The following is a 20,038-nucleotide window of genomic DNA, read 5'->3' on the forward strand; positions in this document are numbered from 1 at the left end:
CAAACACAAAATAAAATTCCCTAAATAAACCACAGGATAAGTAAGGCTTACAGTGCGTCATATGTCTTCCATATTGCTGTCTCTTGTTAAAAAAATTTTTTAAGGGGATAGTGGATAATATGTATATAATATGTCTGTCTTTTTCTATTGGCTTTAACTTGTAATGTCTTCAGAATTACATGAAAAGGAAGATAGCATGAGAAAAGGAAACACATTGTTTTAACACATCACTTTAGGAGTAGGAACTTCTTGAAAAGTTTTTTAATGGCGTCTAATGCTTGTCTAGAAGGACGTGAGTGCTGACAGCAGCTGGCTAATGTAAAGATATACTCCTCTGCAATGGATTGAGAGAATTTTCTTGTTGAAAGCTATCTTAAATTTGCTGCTGATTATTATTATTATTATTGCCAGATATCATTGTTCTGAGTTCTGAAAAGTAGACATGACAATTAGATATTTATATGCAAAATTCAGCTGGTGACTCTTTGAGAAAGGAGTGAAAGCACGTTGATTGTAAGATGTGACCTACGGGAAAAGGCTCAGCTATGACACTGAGCTCCCACAGGAGCCTCTCTGGCTCCCTCAGGCTAGAGCCTGGAGATGGCACAGGCAGGGTAGCCCCTGGGACCCTTAAAGGTTTTGTGACTTCTAAACTACTAATTTGCTTTATTGAACCCCCCACCACCTGAACACTTTGCTTATTCGTTTCTCAAAATGGAAATAGCCCTGTTACTTCTCTGATTACAGGAGCTCTTTGCAATGATTATTATAATAATAAAAACTCAGAGTTAAAGAGTATGAATAAATTGCCCTTAATCCTGTTATCCAGGAACAACCGTTTTGTATGTATCCTTCCAGACTCTTATCAGAACAGGAGTGTCCATGCAGTATACACATGAAGTCATATTAAATGTTACCTGTTTTTAGAACTTAACATATTATGGGCCCCCCTTTCTTTCAGACAAGTGCACGGTCGTCCCTTGTACAGGCGTACCACCATTTATTGAACCAATCCTCCTGTAATAACTATTTAGATTGCTTCCACATTTTTAATATTAAGAACAGCATTCTTGTATATGCATCATTGTACCTGCCCTGATTATTTTTTCAGGCTGAATTTTTAAAAGAGGAATTTCCAGGTTAAAGGCTGACTTAATTCTGGTTGGTTTTGTTTATAATGAAAATAGCCTAAGTACATGTTAAAAAAATTCCAACAGAAAAAAGTAAGACTTTCTCAGTCTCACGCACTCAGCTTTACTTGCCAGTGGAAATCCCCATAAAAGCTTTCGATGTACTCCTGTAGAAATGTAGGATGTCTTGGGCGTGCCTGGGTGGCTTAGTTGGTTATGCGTCTGCCTTTGGCTCAGGTCATGATCCCGGGGTCCTGGGATCGAGCCCCACGTCCGGGCTTTCTGCGCAGTGGGGAGCCTGCTTCTCCCTCTCCCTCTGCCTGCCGCTCCCCCACTTGTGCTCTCTCTCTCTCTCTCTCCATCAAATAAATAAATAAAATCTTTTAAAAAAAGAAATGTAGAATATTTTTATTGCAGTAAATTATACATAATACCATTTATCCATTATTAAGTGTACAATTCAGTGGCATTAAATATGTTCATGTTAATGTGCAACCGTCATCACCATCCATCTCCAGAACCCAGAACTTTTTCATCTTCCCACAATAAAACTCTGTCCCCCTTAAAACACTAACTTCTCATTCTCCCCTCCTCCTAGCAGTCACCACTTGACTTTCTGTCTCTATGAATTTAACTCTCCTGGGTACCTCTTATAAATGGAGTCATAAAATATTTATCCTTTTGTGTCTGGCTTATTTCACCTAGTGTAAGGTCTTCAAGGTTCATCTATGTTGTAGCAGGTGTCGGAATTTCCTTCCTTTTTAAGGCTGAATAATATTCCACTGTATGGCTACGTCACAGTATGTTTATCCATTCTTCCACTGATAGACATTTAGGGTGTTTCTACCTTTTGGCTACTGTGACTAATGCTAAAATGAGCACTGGCCTTGTGATACCTATGTGAGTCCTTGCTCTCAATTCTTTTGGTATATTCCCAGAGGTAGAATTACTGGATCATATGTAATTCTATTTTTAATTTTTGTGCAACTGCCATACTGTTTTCCATAGCAGCTGCGCCATTTTGCGTTCCCGCCAGGAGTGCACAGGGGTTCCAATTTCTCCACATCCTCGCTGTCACTTGTCATTCTCTGTTTGCTTTATGACAGCCATCCTAATGGCTGTGAAGTGGTAGCTCATTGCTGTTAGAATTGGTGTTTAATGTGTGTTCATGTTGCCTATCACTAAGGGGAAAGGATACCATTCTTCTCATCTTAAAATAATAAGTTGAGGAAAATGTCTTCTGAGAATCCCGATGAACTAGCAGATCAGTTACACAATCCCAGGAGATCGCAGATGGCTTGAGGGAAGGACCTGGCCCCCTGTTCCTCAGTCCCTGAAGAAAAGAGGAGCAGGGAGCCCAGGTGGTTGCTTGCTTTCAGGGTTTAATGGTGACCAGGACTGCTGCTTCTCTTCACCCCCCCGAGGGTGTATGGAGAGTGGATTCAAAATAGTTCTTCTGAGAAAAGATGAATTTCTTTTTTGTGCTATCATTAATTCTAGATGATAGTACTTCATTTATCCTACATAGTAGGGAAAGCCGGTTTTATGACTGATTTTTTCTCTCCTCACCTTCTGCTCTGGAATTCTTTGGGGATAGGAATGAAAGTCCTTCCTTTTGTACATTCACTGAATCATTCATTTGATTCAGTTGGTATTTTTCAGTGGGGTGAACTGAAGTATCTGCAAGTATTTCGTTGTGGCTCTCTTTTCTTCTTTACTTATATTAATAACTATTTCATAATATTTATAATCTTGAAGTTTGCAGATGCTTTTCATTCCTGCAAGTCAAGGTTTTAAAAATTTCTATGTGGCCATTAAAAGGATCATGCATATGTACCTAACTGGTCTTTTTCTCACTGATATTCTCACTACCTGTAGAATGATAGCTTAGACTAGACAACTGAATTTCAGTGGGATGGATTAAGTTGAGTGCTCTATAAAAACTGGCAACTGTATTTTTTTTTAAGATTTTATTTATTTATTTATTTATTTGAGAGCGCGAGCACGCGCACATGGGTGCCTGTGAGTCGGGGGAGGAGCAGAGGGGGAGGGAGAGGGAGGGGGAAAGAATCTCAGGCAGACTCCGTGCCAAGTGTAGAGCCTGATGCAGGGCTCATCCCACAGCTCTGAAATCATGACCTGAGCCGAAACCAAGAGTTGGGCGCTTGACCGACTGAACCACCCAGGCGTCCCCAAACTGGCAACTTTCAAACAAACTGCCCATCTTACTTTGCACGATGGTGTGTCTTTTCTTACATGTAAACAATTTAGATCATGGAGATTGTTCAGTCAGCAACCTATTTTGTACTTTTCTGTGGCATCAGAAGCCATTTAAAAAGGATGAGATGACAGCCTTATTCTCAACGCAGGCTTTTACTGGTGGAGGCCAGATCCCAAATAGATGTGTGCCCATAAATGCTCTTGAAGCAAATGGAAGCAGAAGCACAGTAACCCCTACTTACACCTCTGATAGAGCTTTCTCTCTCTCTCTCAACCTGGGCTATAAAATGAACAGTTGAAAAATTAAGAGTATGCGGGAATTGCCTTAAAAGCTGCTGCTTCATCAAAAGGCCATCGTTAAGCCATTTCATGGATTGCCCCTGACTCAGGAGTCTCACCTCCATTAAACTTGTACTTGAACTTTTAGGAATAGAGGAGGCAACGTTTGGACAACTAAAGGCAGATATTTGGGGTCTCTGTCATTTAGAAGCTGTATTTCTTTTGTGCTCATTTAAGATGAGGAAGTTAGAAGTGGTAAAGATGAATTTACTGCCTCATTTTCTTTTTTCTTCTTTCACTTGCTAAGCGTTTTCACCCACCAGCGATTTTAATATGTTTTGCTCCATTTGTTTTGGTAGCATCTGTTCAGTCTGTTCTTTTTATTTTGATTTCTTAGTTGGGTTTTTCATTTTCTCTCTCTACCAGAAGCAGTTTTTCTGGGAGTTCTTGAGTACCTTTTCTAGACTATTAAGAAAGTGGATAAGAGAAGTAATGACGTAAAGTCTTGAGATATTTGATCCTGGAGTAGTCCCGACTTGCCCCCCCTGGTACGGTGCTAGCTAGCCCTGTCTGGTTGCTGCCCTGAGAGAGCTGCCCACATTATGTGTCCTGTGTGTCTCATTTCAGAGAGAGTTCTTTTGCTTCAAACCCTAGTACCCCCTCCACATTCAGGCATTATTAGAAACAGAGAAAGTTGGCTTGCTCATGATTTACAATCCTGTTTTTTTCTGGTGATGGGAATACAGACATTGTTGTTTTTTGACTGGCAAGAGGCTGAAACATTACAAAGCTGGTAGCTCTGTGCCCACGCATGTAAGTAATCTGCCCAAGCGATGCAAGTCACACTGTCCCTTCGCAGTATAGAGGTGAGCAGGACGTAACGGATGGGCGACCTTACTGTGCGTTCCAGTAAGGGACAGGATCGCTGACATTTTGGTGTTATTTTTGTATGCACTGCCCAAGAGTTCAAGCAACTCCAGGTTTTTCCGACTAGAGCCTTCAGTCATAGGTCACTGGGCAGGAGAGCAGAAAAGCGTCCAAATCAGACATGAAAAGAGGTCTTGAAAAAATTAGCGAGGCCGAAAGAGATACAGCCAGGTCAGGGGAGGGATCGCTGTTTCCAAGTACTAAGAAATGGTTTTATGGGGCCATGGAGCAGTATGCTTGCATGTAGCCCATCCCTGACTTCAGTCTAGAAAGTCTATATGAAATGGAAAGTCTAATGTGGGTTGATTGTCTTGTTATGAAATTCAGTGACTAGAAAGAGACCAGGGTATCTAGAGAGGCCGTGAAGGCAGTGAATGGAAATGGTCAAGAACCCAGAAATCAGGTGCTGTGGACAAACAATGGTCATCTTTGCAAAGAGAGAAGGCTAAACAGAGTTTGGGAGGAAGCGAAGAATTACGTGGGGTTTGAGGGTTGCTTGTTCTCTGGGCCCCCGATGGCTGAAAAAGGGGGGAGCCCTCCATAACCTGAGGCATGGTGATCAGGTTAGGAATAAGGGGGAAGTGGCCAATACTGAGGCCTGATAAAGTCTTCCTTGTTGTGTGGCAAGGAGGACGTGGAAATCTTTTCCTAAAAGTCCCGGTAGGATTGGATAGATAACCATCTGAAACCCATCTCTCTGAAATAAATTTAAGTTTAATAACTCAGGAGTTAGGGCATAGGTTAAAAACTCCAGAAGTTCAATGCTTGCTTTTTGTCATCATCTTCTGTGAATCTGTGTTGTTTTCCCCTGCGTGGAGGCTATGGCGGGTCTTTGTGGAAGGCACCGAGAGGAACTGCTGCTGCTCTCAGGAATTCAGAAGTGGAAAGCACTGAAACGAAAGTTCTCCATTGTAATAGAAAAGGACAAGGAATTTCTCAAGACCAGAAAATGCATCAATTGGGATATTTTACTGTGCACGTTCTCTCCGCCCCCCTGCAAAACAAACAAAACATACCTTTTAAAAAATAACGTAGAACTATAAAAAGTGCCATGTAAGAAAGCCCATGATTAAAATAGGTGATTTCATGTTTTGTTTTGTTTTCCAAATGAGGGTTTTCTTCCCCTCTGTTTTGTGTGGTTTGGTGTCTTTGTGTATGTTACAGAGAAAGGAGAGGAGAATGGGGAAATATTTTAGTACGGGAAAATGAGAACATGCAAAATGAGTAATGAAAGATACCATTCGTTCATTTGGTGAGGATCTAATTTGCCTAAAACTCATCGTGCACCCTAGAGGGAATTTCCAGTCTTTAAGAGAACTCCTTTTGTACCTGAGATTTGCTACTGAAAAGACTTGTAACTTTGAGTGAATGAATATGCATGATAGCCCCGCACAAGGCTGAATTGAACTTTTTCTCCAGCAGACCAGAAATCATTCCATCTTAAAAGTGCATTGATTCAATCCATCCACACTAAACTCAGTTCCCCTTAAAAAAAAAAAGGCAGGCGTGATTTTTGAAAAGCAGCAAAATCAAAGTATGTTCACATTAAGTGGAGATGGTTGTCAAATAGCTGAGAAAGGAAAATAACTGAAATTATGTGATTTTAAGATTATGATACACTTAAGTAAGTAGTTTTAAAAGTAGGGGAAAAAAGTGAAACCTCAAAATTTGGGGGGGCCTGGTTTTCATCACATTTGTTTTTTTCTCCTATTTGAGAAACTGTAATCATTACTTTGGTTTGTGTTTAAAAAGTTTTTCAAAAAAAATTAAAATAAAATAAATAAAAATAGTTTTTCCTTGTGAAGAACTGGAGAACCACTAGAAAACAGAACAATAAAGCCATGGACCCCACGCAAATGGATCCCACCCTTTCAATCAGTACTTCTTCAAAAGCTGGGAAATGAGGAATCTAGAAGTGTTGTCTTTGATCATACATGAAAAAGTTACAAAGTAAGCTCATTTTGGTTTCTTTCAGTTCCTGTCACACATGTGAATAGGAATTCATGGGTTTAATTGGAAGAGCAAGAAATATATTTTTTTTTACCTTTGAAAACGCGATACAAAAAAAACCGCGATACAATACCTTGATACTTTATTTGGAATGACATTAATTGGAAATGATTTTATATCATCTACTTAGTCATTGAGGTTAAGAGCTGATAAATAACTCTAAGTAAAGGGTGGTAATAAATGGAAGGCAATGCTCTATATGGGTGGTGTCTTGTGCATTACCATCCTGACTCATTTTACGTCTGATGTTCTTAACATCCTTACTAATGACTTGGAAAGGGAAATATAATGACCCACTAATAAAAGCTGCATGTGATTTCTAGTTAAGAGGTGTTGCATATCAAATCAGGCCTTAGGGAAAGAAATCGGTGATGTGGAGAGGTAGGCCATCCTTTCTAGTTAATGTTAGTATATGTTATTTTCTTAAAACTTTAATTTTTTTCTCATTATAAAAGTAATAACTTGTTTGTAGAAAAACTGGAAAGTAGAAAAATATAAAAGAAAGTAAAAAGCACTGTAATTTAATCACCCTGGGGCGAACCCTGTTGACTTTTTTTTAATTTACTTTCAGCCCTTTTGCTGAAAGGCTTTTTTTTTTTTAACTGGTTGAGATCATACCACACACATAATTTTTTTCACACACACATCCTTGTGCATTTTTTCCACTTAGCATTATATAAAATTTCCCATGTCATTACAGACTTAGTGAAACATCTCTTTTGAAGGCTGTGGAATGTTTAGTTGTAAGGCTTTAGATAACCTCGGGGATCTGGGAGAACTGGAATTTGGTGGTTGCATTGACTCCTGTCAACATGATGTTTAAATCTCCCACTTTATAGCTGAAAACACAGCATCTTCTTGAAAACATAAAAAGAAAAAGAACGTTTGGGTTTGTGGGCTGTGTAGCGGTAGGCATTCCGCAAAGGTCTGTTGAATCTGATGTACTACCTATAGGGTCTGAACAGAATTCCGGTTGTCCCATCCTGGCTGATATTGAAAGAAGCCTTTTAAGAACAGCCTTTGGCAGGAGCCCTGGCTGCTTCCAGGTAGTAGACTGTGGGAATCCAGCTTTTTACATCTAAGTGTCTGTCAGTAATTTCTACTACTGGCTTTAGAAATCTGTACCACATGAGTTTATGGTCTCATTTGGCTCATGTTTCTCTTAACTGCCTTGGGAGGAGTATCTGTTTGGCCTAACGATTTAGGATTTCTTCATCCATTATTGAATGGATGCCAAGCTTTGTAAAAGATGGCTCAGAGTGATTTTCTCTGGTGGTGTGTTTGCTCCTGAGTATCAAAATTCTCAATAAAAGGCTTTCTGTTCTCTGACAACAGGCCATTTTTCCCAGACACACGCCTTGTTGTTTTTCCATCGTTAACAGTAGATAACAGTTTGGATGCAGCCAGAAGCAGTTGGCGTGGGCCTGCATTTGAGGGGCTTCTGGAACAGTCTTCTGTCCACTCACTGTAGGGTGCCATCTTAACCGAAGCTTTATTGACCTGAAAGCTCTGTGGGTTGTCGGCTCTGGCCTTAGCTGTTTCTCCAATTTTCTTTGTTCTGTCTGCTTTTCCTCCCAGGCAATGACTATATGGTGATTGCTGTTGCTTTTCTTCCTTGCTCATTTTTCAGAATTATCACTTTGCTCCAAGCTTGTCTCTGCCATGTGACCGTCTTGTAAAAGTCGCTTCATGCTCTCCATTCCCCAAGCAAAGGAACGGGCCAGTTAACCTGCTGTTTTAAAAAAGCTGCTGTAATCAAAACAGTCATTCTTTGTAACTAGATTCATAAAGAGGCATTATGATGATTGATTTTTTTATTCAGTAAAATTCAATAACAGCGATAATGGCTAAGCACTTTATATACATTTTTCCATTTAATCCTCCTAGAAAATCTATAAGGTTCATAGTATCACTTCCATTTCAGACAAGGAGACAGGGGTATAGAGAGAGGTTAAGTAACTTGCCCGAGATCCCATAGCACTAAATCTGTGCTCTTAGAGAGGAATTCTACTTAATACGAAGTCCCTCTTCTTGCTAGATGCCATCATGAGAGGCGGGAAAGCTTTATTTGTTGCGTTGTTCTATCCCTAGCCCCTAGGAAATGCATTGCACACAGTACTGTCTCCATAGATCTATTTTTGATGAATGAGTTTATTGTTGACTGAAGTAAATTATGACTATTTAGTACCTCCAATGTGCAAGATGCACTAAAGAATACAGAGAGTCCCAAGACACCGTTCTTGCCCACCCCCCTTACATTCTAGTCCATTAAATAGACATATACATAAGTAGCTGTAAATCCAAAGCAGAGAGGGTAGTGAGTGCTGTTCAGGGGATTCAGAGCATCTGCAGTAGGAACATGGAAGGGGTGAGAGAGTTCCAATGGTTGACATGTAGGATATTTTCATGGAAGGCACAGAATTTGTGTTCACCCCTTATTGTCGAATATGGCGTAGTAATTAGTAACTAGAGTGCCCCGAGGTGAATTTGATCTCTCCTTGAGGATCTCCATTCTTGAGGCACCTCGGGGTCCTCTTTCTGAGTATTTCACTCTCTGTCTGGAAGATGTAACCAATGTGTACCTGACCTCTGCGCATATTTAAGAAGTTCCTGTTCTGAATAAATATCATGAACTCATTCTTTCCAATGAAATAAAGTATAAAGATGGTATCGAGTCTTTAAGTTTTGATGCAGTGTTCTCTTCCCTTCCTCTGTAAAATCGGGGAGACCAGATGATTTAAAAAAAAAAAAGGAGTAAATGTTGTTCTTTGGGAATCCGTGGAGCAGGCAATGAAAGTGAAGAATGAGTCCTGCAGCATTAAAGCCAGGGCTAGGCAGTAGTAGCCAGATCGAGAGACTGTCTTTCTGGAAGTGGTAGGTTGTCTTTCATAGATGTGGAACGTGTTTCCTGTAGGACTGAAATGAGTTTCTGAACAAAGATGGGTTTGTTCTCCAACTCACCTCATTTGATGCTGTCTGCACCCCTGATTATTTTGTGGTTGATTATTAAGTAGCTGGATATCAGAGGCTCATGAGCAGTTTCTTGCCATTCTAGTCGACATTCATACGTAGGGAGAGGCTTGTAGGGAAAGAGGAATAGACTTCTAAGCCTTTTAACAACGTGTGGTAAAATATACATAACATAAAATCATTTTAAAGTGCATACTTCTGTGACATCAAGTACATTTACATTGTTGTGCAGCCATCCTCACTATCCATCTCCAGAAATCCTTTCATCTTGCCAAACTGAAACTCTGTACCCCTTAAGCACTAACTCCCCATTCCCCCTGCCCACAGCCCCTGGGGACCCCCCTTCCACTTTCTGTCAATGAATCTGACTACTCTAGGTGCCTCATATGAGTGGAATCATACAGTATTTGTCCTTCTGTGGCTGGCTTATTTCCCTTACTGTAATGTTTTCAAGGTTCACCCATGTCCTTCTTTATGCTGAAGGACATAAAAGGCTCTCTGGAAATTTCTTTCTTTTTTAAGATTTTATTTATTTATTCGAGAGAGAGAGCGAGCGAGCGAGCAGGGGGAGGAGCAGAGAGAGAAGGATAAGCAGATCCCACGCCTGAGCACAGAGCCCGACACGGGGCTCGATCCCAGGGCCATGAGATCAGGACCCAAGCCAAAACCAAGAGTTGGATGCTTAACCGACTGAGCCCCCTAGGCGCCCCTTCTCTGGAAATTTCTTTTGGGGAAAGAAATTTCCCATTTTTGTTTCTAGCTTAAGACATTTTTGGAGACATACTTGACTAAACCGTTTACTTTAAATTTGTCAGATTAGAAAGATACTTTTTCATATGTGTCAAGAGCTAATGTGTCTCTGTTTTTTAAAAAATATTTTAGTTTTCAAATGGTAGATTGATTGGTGTTTTAACAGTAAGCTAACTGTTCACAACCATCACAGGCCTACTATTTTTCTACAAAACGTCACCACGCCAGCCTCAGAGCACTGAGAACACATTTACTGTGATTCCTCCCATTAGGCTAGATTTCTCCAAAATGCTTCCCTGAGCGCCTGCGTTGGGCTGTTTTGCCTCTCTAATCAGGATCTGAACTTCATGTTGTTCTCAGCACATCATTGGCACTCAGGACCTATGTAGAACGCATATATGTAGACTCAAGAATGTAACAGAGTTTGGGTTTTGTCCATGTATATTCAAACCAGTTCAACAATCACCGATTGCTCCCTGTGGCTCCTGTGAAGTATAGAGGGGTCTAAATACTTCTTGAACCTCTCTTTTACATTCTTAGTTTCACTGCCTCAGCGGGATCATTGTGTCAACCTCCTATTTAGCCCCTTGACTTTTGCACGTCTTTATTTTCTTCTTCATTCCTCCTGATGCCGCCAGATCATTGGTCTTGAAGTTGCAAATTTGATCATGCCACACCTCTGCTTACTACCAGTTGCCTTTAAGATAATGCACAAACTTAACATTGGCCCCAGCTTACCTTGCTGGCCTCCTACCCAAGTAGCTCCCCCTTCCTTCACCCATGATCGCAACCCCCTTCCCCGCACACATTCTCACCTTCGCTCCTGCTTCTCTTCAGCTAAAATACCCTTTCCATCATTCTCTGCCTGGCAAGTTTCTGCTCACTTTTCAGAATTTGCCTCAAGCTTCATCATTGCGGTGAGACTTATTTCCCAATGTGGAACTATTTAGCGGCTCCTGTTTTCTCTTCTAGACACCTTTATTGTAGTGTTTATCCCTTTGTACTGTGATGCTCTGTTAGAGTCTGTCTCTGCTGTTAAATTTTGAACTTAGTAAAGATCCAGGACTCTGTCCATCTCATCTTTGTTAACCCAGCCTCCAGCATAGGTCATGGCTCATGGCAGTTCCAGAAAAGAATGCTGAATGAATGAATGAATGGAAAGGAAGGAGGGGTTGGGAGAGGGGCGGGGGGGGGCAGGCTAACCTTCACTTCTGAGGTATAAAGGAAAACTAGTAAGTGTGGTTTTGCCCTCACGTATGTCGTTAAAAACGTCATGATCCATTGTGGGCTGCATGTCAGTAAGAACATTACTGAAACCTGATTCATTGAGCCATTTGGACTTCACTTGAACCTTAAAAGTGAGATAGACTCAAAGACACTGAGGGAGGAGGTGCCATCCCAGGTAAGAGAAATGGCCTAGACTAGGTTATGATTGAATAAATCAAAATATTTTAAATCCGGAAAGCATCTTTGTATGTTAATTGGATTCATACAGCTATTCTATAGGAAAATTCAGACTTGGTCCCCAAAAGTACAGCAAGTTTCCTGTTAAAGCGCCGGATGAACAAAACTCAAACCAGCCCCATGGTATTCACTCCTGCCTTACCATCCTTCTCTCTCCCTTACCCATACTCTTTTTAAATTCTCCAGATGCGTCTAAAAAGGGAGCATTGTTTTTTTTCTTTTTTTATTATTATGTTAATCACCATACATTACATCATTAGTCTTTGATGTAGTGTTCCATGATTCATTGTTTGCGTATAACACCCAGTGCTCCACGCAGAACGTGCCCTCTTTAATACCCATCACCAGGCTAACCCATCCCCCCACCCCCTCCCCTCTAGAACCCTCAGTTTGTTTTTCAGAGTCCATTGTCTCTCATGGTTCATCTCCCCCTCCGATTTCGCCCCCTTCATTCTTCAAAAGGGAGCATTGTTAATCAAAAGATAAAACTAATCCTCTAGTAGAAGGAAGGTTTACATTTTCCATTTATCTGTCATAACAGCAGAAAGTAGTCTTTTAGAGTATAATGGCGAATTGTATTTTGTCTAAGTGGTACACGAAATGGAAATTTACTTTGGCTTGCTCATCCTCTATGAATAAGATGATCCTACAACAAAATAGCATGCAGGCTTCTCTCTTGGGAACAGTGGGGGTAAAATATAAACAGTATTTTCATATACTGTCAGATGTTTGGAGAGCTGCCTTCTATGATTTTAATGTTGTCTGAACGTACATTCTCCACCTCATTGAGCACTTAAGTAGGTTTTGATTTGTTCTTCAACATTGTGTTCCCCCAGCATGAGGAGAAGCCCCTGCTAAACCTTATTTTGTTTTGACAAAGAGAAAATCCTACCCTACCTCTGAATGTGTTCTAGGGTTCTTTCCAGTTTTTTTAGGGCATGGTCTCTAGAGCTATTCAGAATGCAAATAAATGACCCAAATGATCAAATCCTGGCAGAAGATAAGGTGCATGGTAAATAATAGAGTTGGCTGAAATTCACAGATACATCTTTCTACTGATACAAATGCACACATGTGTCTCAGAGAGGGAGAGAGAGAAATACACTAATATAAACAGACTTTATATATACATGTTCGGTAGAATGATAGATACTAAAGTTTTTATTGGACAGATTGAAAGAGTAAACCCCAGAAGGCCTAATGGAAGCATCTAAGATGGGCTTTGGTGTTTTATATTCAGAGAAAGTTTGCTATTAGTCTTAAGAGCACAAGGGAAAGATACCAGCCATTGAGAGATATGGCAAGTTACAGCAATTGGAAGTAAATTTCTTTAAGGCTTTGGGAATTTATATAAACAGCCATTAAGTAGCAGTATATATTCTGAGTGGGGTTTTTTTCCTGAGTGTTTTGAAGTCGATATAGTAAGGGGTGATGGTGGAGGTTGACTAAAATTTGTGTCTCATGGGAGATCAGAGGAAATAGCCTGAATTGGGGAATGGGATCCTTGTCTAGAAAACTAGTGAAACAGTCCCTGTGCTAGTAACAAGGCTCTAGGCAGGGGCCCAAGGGGAAGGGGTAAATCTGAAAACAGGGCCTTGGTGGTGCATTTGATATGAGAAGATACAGTAAGAGGGTAATCAAGGGTGGGTCCCAAGTCGTGAGTCCAGGAAACAAAGAGGATGAGCCCAGAGAATTTAGGAAGTAGAGGTAGTGATGTTTATCCAGCTATCCCATACACTGCTCATTCTTGTGATGTGTTAATAGGTAGCACGAGGAGGGACGCCTGGGTGGGCTCAGTCATTAAGCGTCTGCCTTCGGCTCAGGTCGTGATCCCGGGGTCCTGGGATCGAGCCCCGCATCGGGCTCCCTGCTCCGCGGGAAGCCTGCTTCTCCCTCTCCCACTCCCCCTGCTTGTGTTCCTTCTCTCACTGTGTCTCTCTCTGTCAAATAAATAAATAAAATCTTAAAAAAAAAATGGGTAGCACAAGGAGTACCGGTTAAGTTTGGAGAACACTTAGATAATGTTAAGGATAAAGTTAAACAGTAACTACAGGACTTCTTAGAGACTTTAATATGCTATTATGCAAGAATTAGACCGAGTGTTCTGTGTTTCCCATATTTACCGGATCGTGGGATTAGGTGAATTGGCAGTTGGTTGATTGGTGGAACATCTTGGGAACATACTTTGGAAAATTATTTCAGAACGAGAGAATGGTGTGTGTTTACAAATACCTGGATGATAATGAACCCTCCATACGAGGGTCTTTTGATCATAATAGGTAGGAACTTGAGGGAATGTGAGGGAACAGGCTAGGATGAATATTTGGAAATTGTAGGCAGAGAGCTGTCTACCAGAAACATGGCTGAGATTGGATTCTTCTTTATGGTGACCAATAATTAATAGGAGCTCGGGGGGGTGTGCATGGGTACATGGGAGTAAGGCAGGGGCAACAGAGGTCTAGGAAGATATCCTGGAAAGTATGCTGTCACCTGAAACTATGCTGGAAAGATCTGATACATGGCAGTGACAAACCATGGGGCTCCAAGAGGACCTCCGGGGCTGGTTTGTCAAGAAGGACATCTCCCCTCATTCACCAGTTGTGTTGTGGGAGGACGCTAATGCTAGGGCAGAGGGTGAGTCCATGGCGGACCCAAACTCCCAGCTCAATTCAACACTTCCTGACCCTTCATATCCTTTGTGGAGATAAGAGAATAAGTAACATCTAGGTCCTGCGCTCAAGAGGCCACTATTTCTGAAGAGAAAGAAGGAGAAAAGCAGTTAAACTTCTAAGTGTAATACAGTTAACAAATGCTTCTAAAGCAGCCATGAATCTGACAAGGTCTTCAACCATGATTGGGCAAAGAGGTTTAACGTAACTTGAATTATTGCTAACTCAAGACAACCGGGGAAATAAACATTATATGAACAAACTGTAAGTCTTAAGCCCAATTTTATAATCAGAAGATTACTTTAAAAATTCTTTTTCTTATAGTAATGTTTCAATGGACTGAAGCATGCCTCTTTGGAGATGTCAGAATTGACATAGTGGAATGTGAGGTGTTTTAAAGGTGACCTCTGTCTCTAGAATGGAACTACAAATACATTTTTTCTTTTACTGGACCATGCATTTTATCTTTAGAATTTTGAGTTGTATTTTACTCTGCCATATGTCCTGTTGATATCAGATAGTTTAAGCTGAGCCAACCAAAGGCAGGTAAATTGACAGTTGCTAATGTAAATTTCCCAGCGAGTAGAAAAAGCTTCCATTAGAAGCTCATAGGTGCCCATTGTAAGGATGCTCCTTTGTGCTTTTCTCTTCTGGCTCGGACACAAGCTGGCCCCCTGGGCTTCGGCTCTGCTCCTACCGCTCCCTGCTGAGCACCAAGAAGACTTCTCATAATACCATCAATTATAGGTGTTCATGAAAGGAGTGTGTAAAAAGAAATATTAAAAGTTTACAGTGCGTTTTAATAGTTTGTGTATCTTTCTGAGTTATGATGGCAAATGAAAGCTAAAAGGATATGGGTAGGGTTATATATACATACTGTTTTGTCTTTTCTCCTGTCGCCTATATCTCTCCATATTCTGTACATGACTAACATTTGGGATGACCATGCCCAATGGCTAGGATGCTTCTCAACACAGCACTCCAGAAAACCCAATGAACTGCTGTTTCAGTGTTTGCGATGATGTGTGGCATCATCCTGCCTTTTTGTGTGCTTCCCTGCCTCGCATCAAACAGGCACTTAATAAATCTGTATTGCTCAGAAAGGGAAGGAATACTGTTAGACAGGAGTGCAGTAAAAGGAATGCCTAGAAAGAGCCATCCTTTATCTTATATTTTATCAGCTGTTTGAAAAGTCATTTCTTGTGTTTGGCTTTCTGTGAGCACTTGAGTAATGTCTACTTATAGCTTCTCAGAAGATCACCCTCTTCTAGAATGGGTATCCGAAAGCCTGGTCTACCAACAGAGATGCTTAACTGACTGCTAGAATATAGGGAGCTCTCTCTTTCTCTCTTCCCCCCTATCCACTGAACCTCGTTGCCTTTGTGATTAAGAGTTATGTGTGGTATTCTGGGAGAGGAGACTTTCAGAGATGGGACTTAAACTCTCCTTAACATTGTCCTGTAATTAGAAAATTTTATACACTCAAGGAGTTTGCATCTGAATTAGAATGAAGTCACAGGAGTGACTTGATTTGAGCAGGACCCTGGTCTCATGCTCCAGCAGTCACAAAGAGAAACAGATATATTAGTCATTAGGGAACTGGATTCCACTGGGCTCAAATCCAGTGATTGTCTTTCCTACAAGCATTAGTTTCTTCATTTTGGCACAGAAAAGGAAAAAAAAAATTACTTGCTCCAGTAACTGAAATCATATGGGGGTTATCTTTCCTGATGCTGTATAACCAGGTTTTGTAGAGCTAGGAGTATATATGATGCTCCTACTGTATGCAAAACCTCCAGAAACTTTATTTAGTACTTTTGTCAAGAAAGCCAATAGGAGAGACACTTCTGGTCTTAAATATTCAAAGGAATGAATTTTTTGAATTATTTATTTTTAAAAGTCATCTTTAAAATGGAAATTAGGGTGTGGTAGGAGAGACAAAACTTGACGGTAGCCTAGTGATGACTGTATGTTCAAGTAGATCAATAACAATAGTAGATAGATATAAGTAGCAATCAATAATTGTCTATTTGTAGAGCTTTCACCTCTATACAGCCATCCATATATACACCTACTCCCAGACCCAGCAGCAGCTTCAGAGTTGGGGGACAAGCAGAGCAGAGTAGCATAGATGTGGGTATTAAGAAGTCTTTAGGCCACAGCACAGAGAAGAGGAAATGCTGGGCTGAGCTGTGGAGTGGAGCTGGTGAGTGGAGCTTCACAAGACAGATGGTAAAATGGACCTGTTGCCCATCTCTTAGGAGTGAAAGAGCTGTGTCCTGAGCAGAGTCAACTCAGCCCCCAAGTGCATGGCCAGTTCTTGTCCTGGATAAGCCATCTTCTCAAGAGGGCAAGATCTCAGAACCCTGCTGAGGAAGCAATGAGTAGAGATCCTGGATCTTTTTCCACAGCTGCTGGAAGCCTAACATCCTTCTTCACTGCCTGCAGGGTGGATGAGAGTTGTTTGGATGGGATTCCCTGATTTTTCTGTCCACTTCGGCTTGGCTTCCAATTATGTATGACCTATGTGTGTACTGGAGCTAGGCATTGCCCTTCGAAAGTTGGGGTTCTGTTCACTTTTAGCCCAGTGGACCAAAGATGTTTTCAGAGGTATAGGGGAAGCTGAAAGCCTGGTGAGAAAGCAGTATTTCATTGCCCCTTTTCTTTGTTCTTGTATTTAGAGGAAGGGCAGGGGACAGGGTTCTCAAATGGGGTGTTTAGAAAGGTGTGGGACATTTGGTGTGGGTGCATCGATGGAGGAGCACTGCAGGCTATCGGTGGGCAGGAATAAAGGTTGCCAAATGTCGTTTAGTGTGTGAGACAGTTTCCTACAATGAAGAGATGTCCCACCTAACATGCCCATGGAGGACAACACTCTGAAGGAGCCTCAGGATTTGGCCCTCCCTGAAGGTTAGTACAGTTATGCAGATCGACCCACTTGGCCGTTAGGGTAGTCTGAGGCTAGGGATGGCCTTCCATTGTTGATACAAAGCCATCTTTCCCTCCATTCGTCCATCTGTCCCTTCACCCATCCATCCCCTCAGGACTCCTTTGGTGAAGGATCTCATAGCCACCTGGGATCCCCATTCTTCCCCCCTCAGTGATATTGTCCCTGTGTCAGCTTCACTAAACTCTCGTTCCTTTCTGAGCTGACTGATTTAGTAGGAATGACAAATTGTTATGCCAGCTGAGGGCAGAGAAGGTAGAAAGCATCAAAGCCTACTGGAAGGAGAGCGAGAAGAGGAAGAAGAGTGAAAAAGATGGTTTATGATTTGTCTAGGTATGAGAATAGGCACCTGTGTTGTTAATCCAAGAAGTGTACTTGGCCAGTGCTGATGGAATCCCTCCCACATCTAGGTCAGTGCTTCTCAATCTTGAGCGTGCATCAGCATCCCCTGGAGGGTGTGTTCAGACAGACTGCCAGGCACCATCCCCAGAGTTTCTGATTGAGAAAGTCTAGGGTGGGACCCGGGAATTTGCTTTACTAGCAAGTTTCCAGTGATACCAGTGCCATCTGGGAGCCATCCTTCTCTAGGCCTAGGTCCTGAAGAAGAGAGAAACAGCTGAATGATTCCCATCTCTGGGACGCCTGGGGGACCAGCCTGAGAGGGGAGGAACTTGCCTTACTCTTGACCTTCAGTCATGGCCCCAGAAGAAGAAAGAAGGAGTTAATTTAAGTCTAGTACCCCTGGCAGATGAGCACATTATCAGCCTCACCATCACCCCTGTTGCTGGGATCCATACAGAGACCTGTATGCTGTATTTTCTGAAATAGTGAGAAAAAAGAACAGAGTAAGCTCTGCGTTCACGTGTCTTTCCGTATAGAAGTAAAACTGGTAGCTTTTCTTTTTTTTTTTTTAAAGATTTACTTTATTTTATTTATTTGAGAGAGAGAGAATGAGAGATAGCACGAGAGGGAAGAGGGTCAGAGGGAGAAGCAGACTCCCCGCCGAGCAGGGAGCCCGATGCGGGACTCGATCCCGGGACTCCAGGATCATGACCTGAGCCAAAGGCAGTCGCTTAACCAACTGAGCCACCCAGGCGCCCAAAGATTTTATTTATTTATTTGAGAGAGAGAGAGAGTGAGAGAGAGCATGAGGGGGGAGAGGGTCAGACGGAGAAGCAGACTCCCCACTGAGCGCCCCATGTGGGACTCAATCCTGGGACTCCAGGATTATGACCTGAGCTGAAGACAGTCGCTTAACCAACTGAGCCACCCAGGAGCCCACAAAACTGGTGGCTTTTCTTGATGTCTCTTAGCTTGCACTGTCCTGTAAGCCAGGGCATCAGAGACCATGGGCAGTGCTTCCTTTTGTGACTAAATAAGGGGGAGTTGTAAGAACACACAACCGGTGAAGGTTTCCCTAAAGGAAGGCATTTGGTTTAAAGCCCAAACCACTGGAAGCCTCCTTTTTACCCAGATAGGAACCCAAGTCAGGATTGAGCAGTGTTTCCTTCTGTATTTTCCTGACTTCCTCTCTCCACTATCAGTAATCACTCAAATATTAATGGTTTTGCTTTTCTTCTTCCAAATGAGTTAATGACAGTGGTGCTTTGTTCCAGTCGGTCCATAGGGGAAGAATGGAGATAGAGGGGGACACCACTGGAAATGTGGACAGAAATGTGAATGACACTTTTGATAGTGTCTACTTTTACCGGCGCTCCCTGATTTTTCAAGATAATTCTTAGGACTATTTTTGGTCCAATTTGACCTTATGGCCAAATAACAACACCCTTTTTTCCTCCTTGATGCTTCCTTGGAACCACAAAATATTATTAGTTTGAGTACTTAGCAGCAGTTGAGGGGCAGCATGATATTTTGGATTTCATTTTTTATCCAATTTAGAAGGCCCTGTGGTACTAAATAAAAATGTCACTGTGTAAAATGTAAAAGCTTTCTGTCACAAATATTTTTAAAAATTCATGGAGGGCTGAGGATTTGATTTATCCTCTTTCTGTGATTTATTCATATTTAATGTTAGTTTCAACATTTGAGGCATGAAGAACTTTTTCAAGTTAAAAACTGTGATGAATTCGTTTTATTTGAAGCAACATTCCACTGGGCTGGTTTTTGAATTATGCCGTTCATTCCTCTTCGTGTGTTCGAGGGGCAGATGTGTTTGGTTTTCCCAGTGGCTGGAATTCTCACTAGGGAAGCTTGATTCCCCCAGCTCCTTGGTTTTGACAGCTGTTTCCCTGGTATCCAAAGACAGTTTCCTTGAGCATTAAGCAGGATCACACCAATGTGGTGGCAAAAGAGGAGAGCGGGAAGAGACCTCACCTTTGGAACCATCATTTTGTTTGCTGTCTGGTTTTTCCTTTTTGATACTTTGAGCCTCTGAGTCGCCTGTGTTTTCCGGAGCATCTTTAGTCGGAGACAATATGGGTCTTTTCTGTGGATGGTTCATAAATAATAAATGATAATAGAATTAGCTTTGAATGAAGGAAAGAAAATAAACTTCGAACGAACGCATCATTTTTTTTTTTTTTTGGCTAGTGAATAAACACCTAGGATCTGTGACACCGGCCTCTCTCAAAGCCCCTGAAGGCTAAAAGGCTGGTGGGAAGAGGGCTGCAGGCCCTCCGTGTTCTGCCTCTGGGACACGTAGAGCTGTCCTC

At 41.7% G+C, this 20,038-nt stretch overlaps 1 protein-coding gene across 11 annotated transcripts in view; it reads left to right on the forward strand.

Annotated features, from left to right (window-relative positions):
* SH3KBP1 (SH3 domain containing kinase binding protein 1) overlaps nt 1–20,038 on the forward strand; it is a 324,264-nt gene that overhangs the window by 205,725 nt on the left and 98,501 nt on the right. The gene's annotated exons all lie outside the window — the stretch shown is intronic.

This window comes from Zalophus californianus, chromosome X, assembly GCF_009762305.2.
Source record: "Zalophus californianus isolate mZalCal1 chromosome X, mZalCal1.pri.v2, whole genome shotgun sequence".
Taxonomy (NCBI): Eukaryota; Metazoa; Chordata; class Mammalia; order Carnivora; family Otariidae; genus Zalophus; species Zalophus californianus.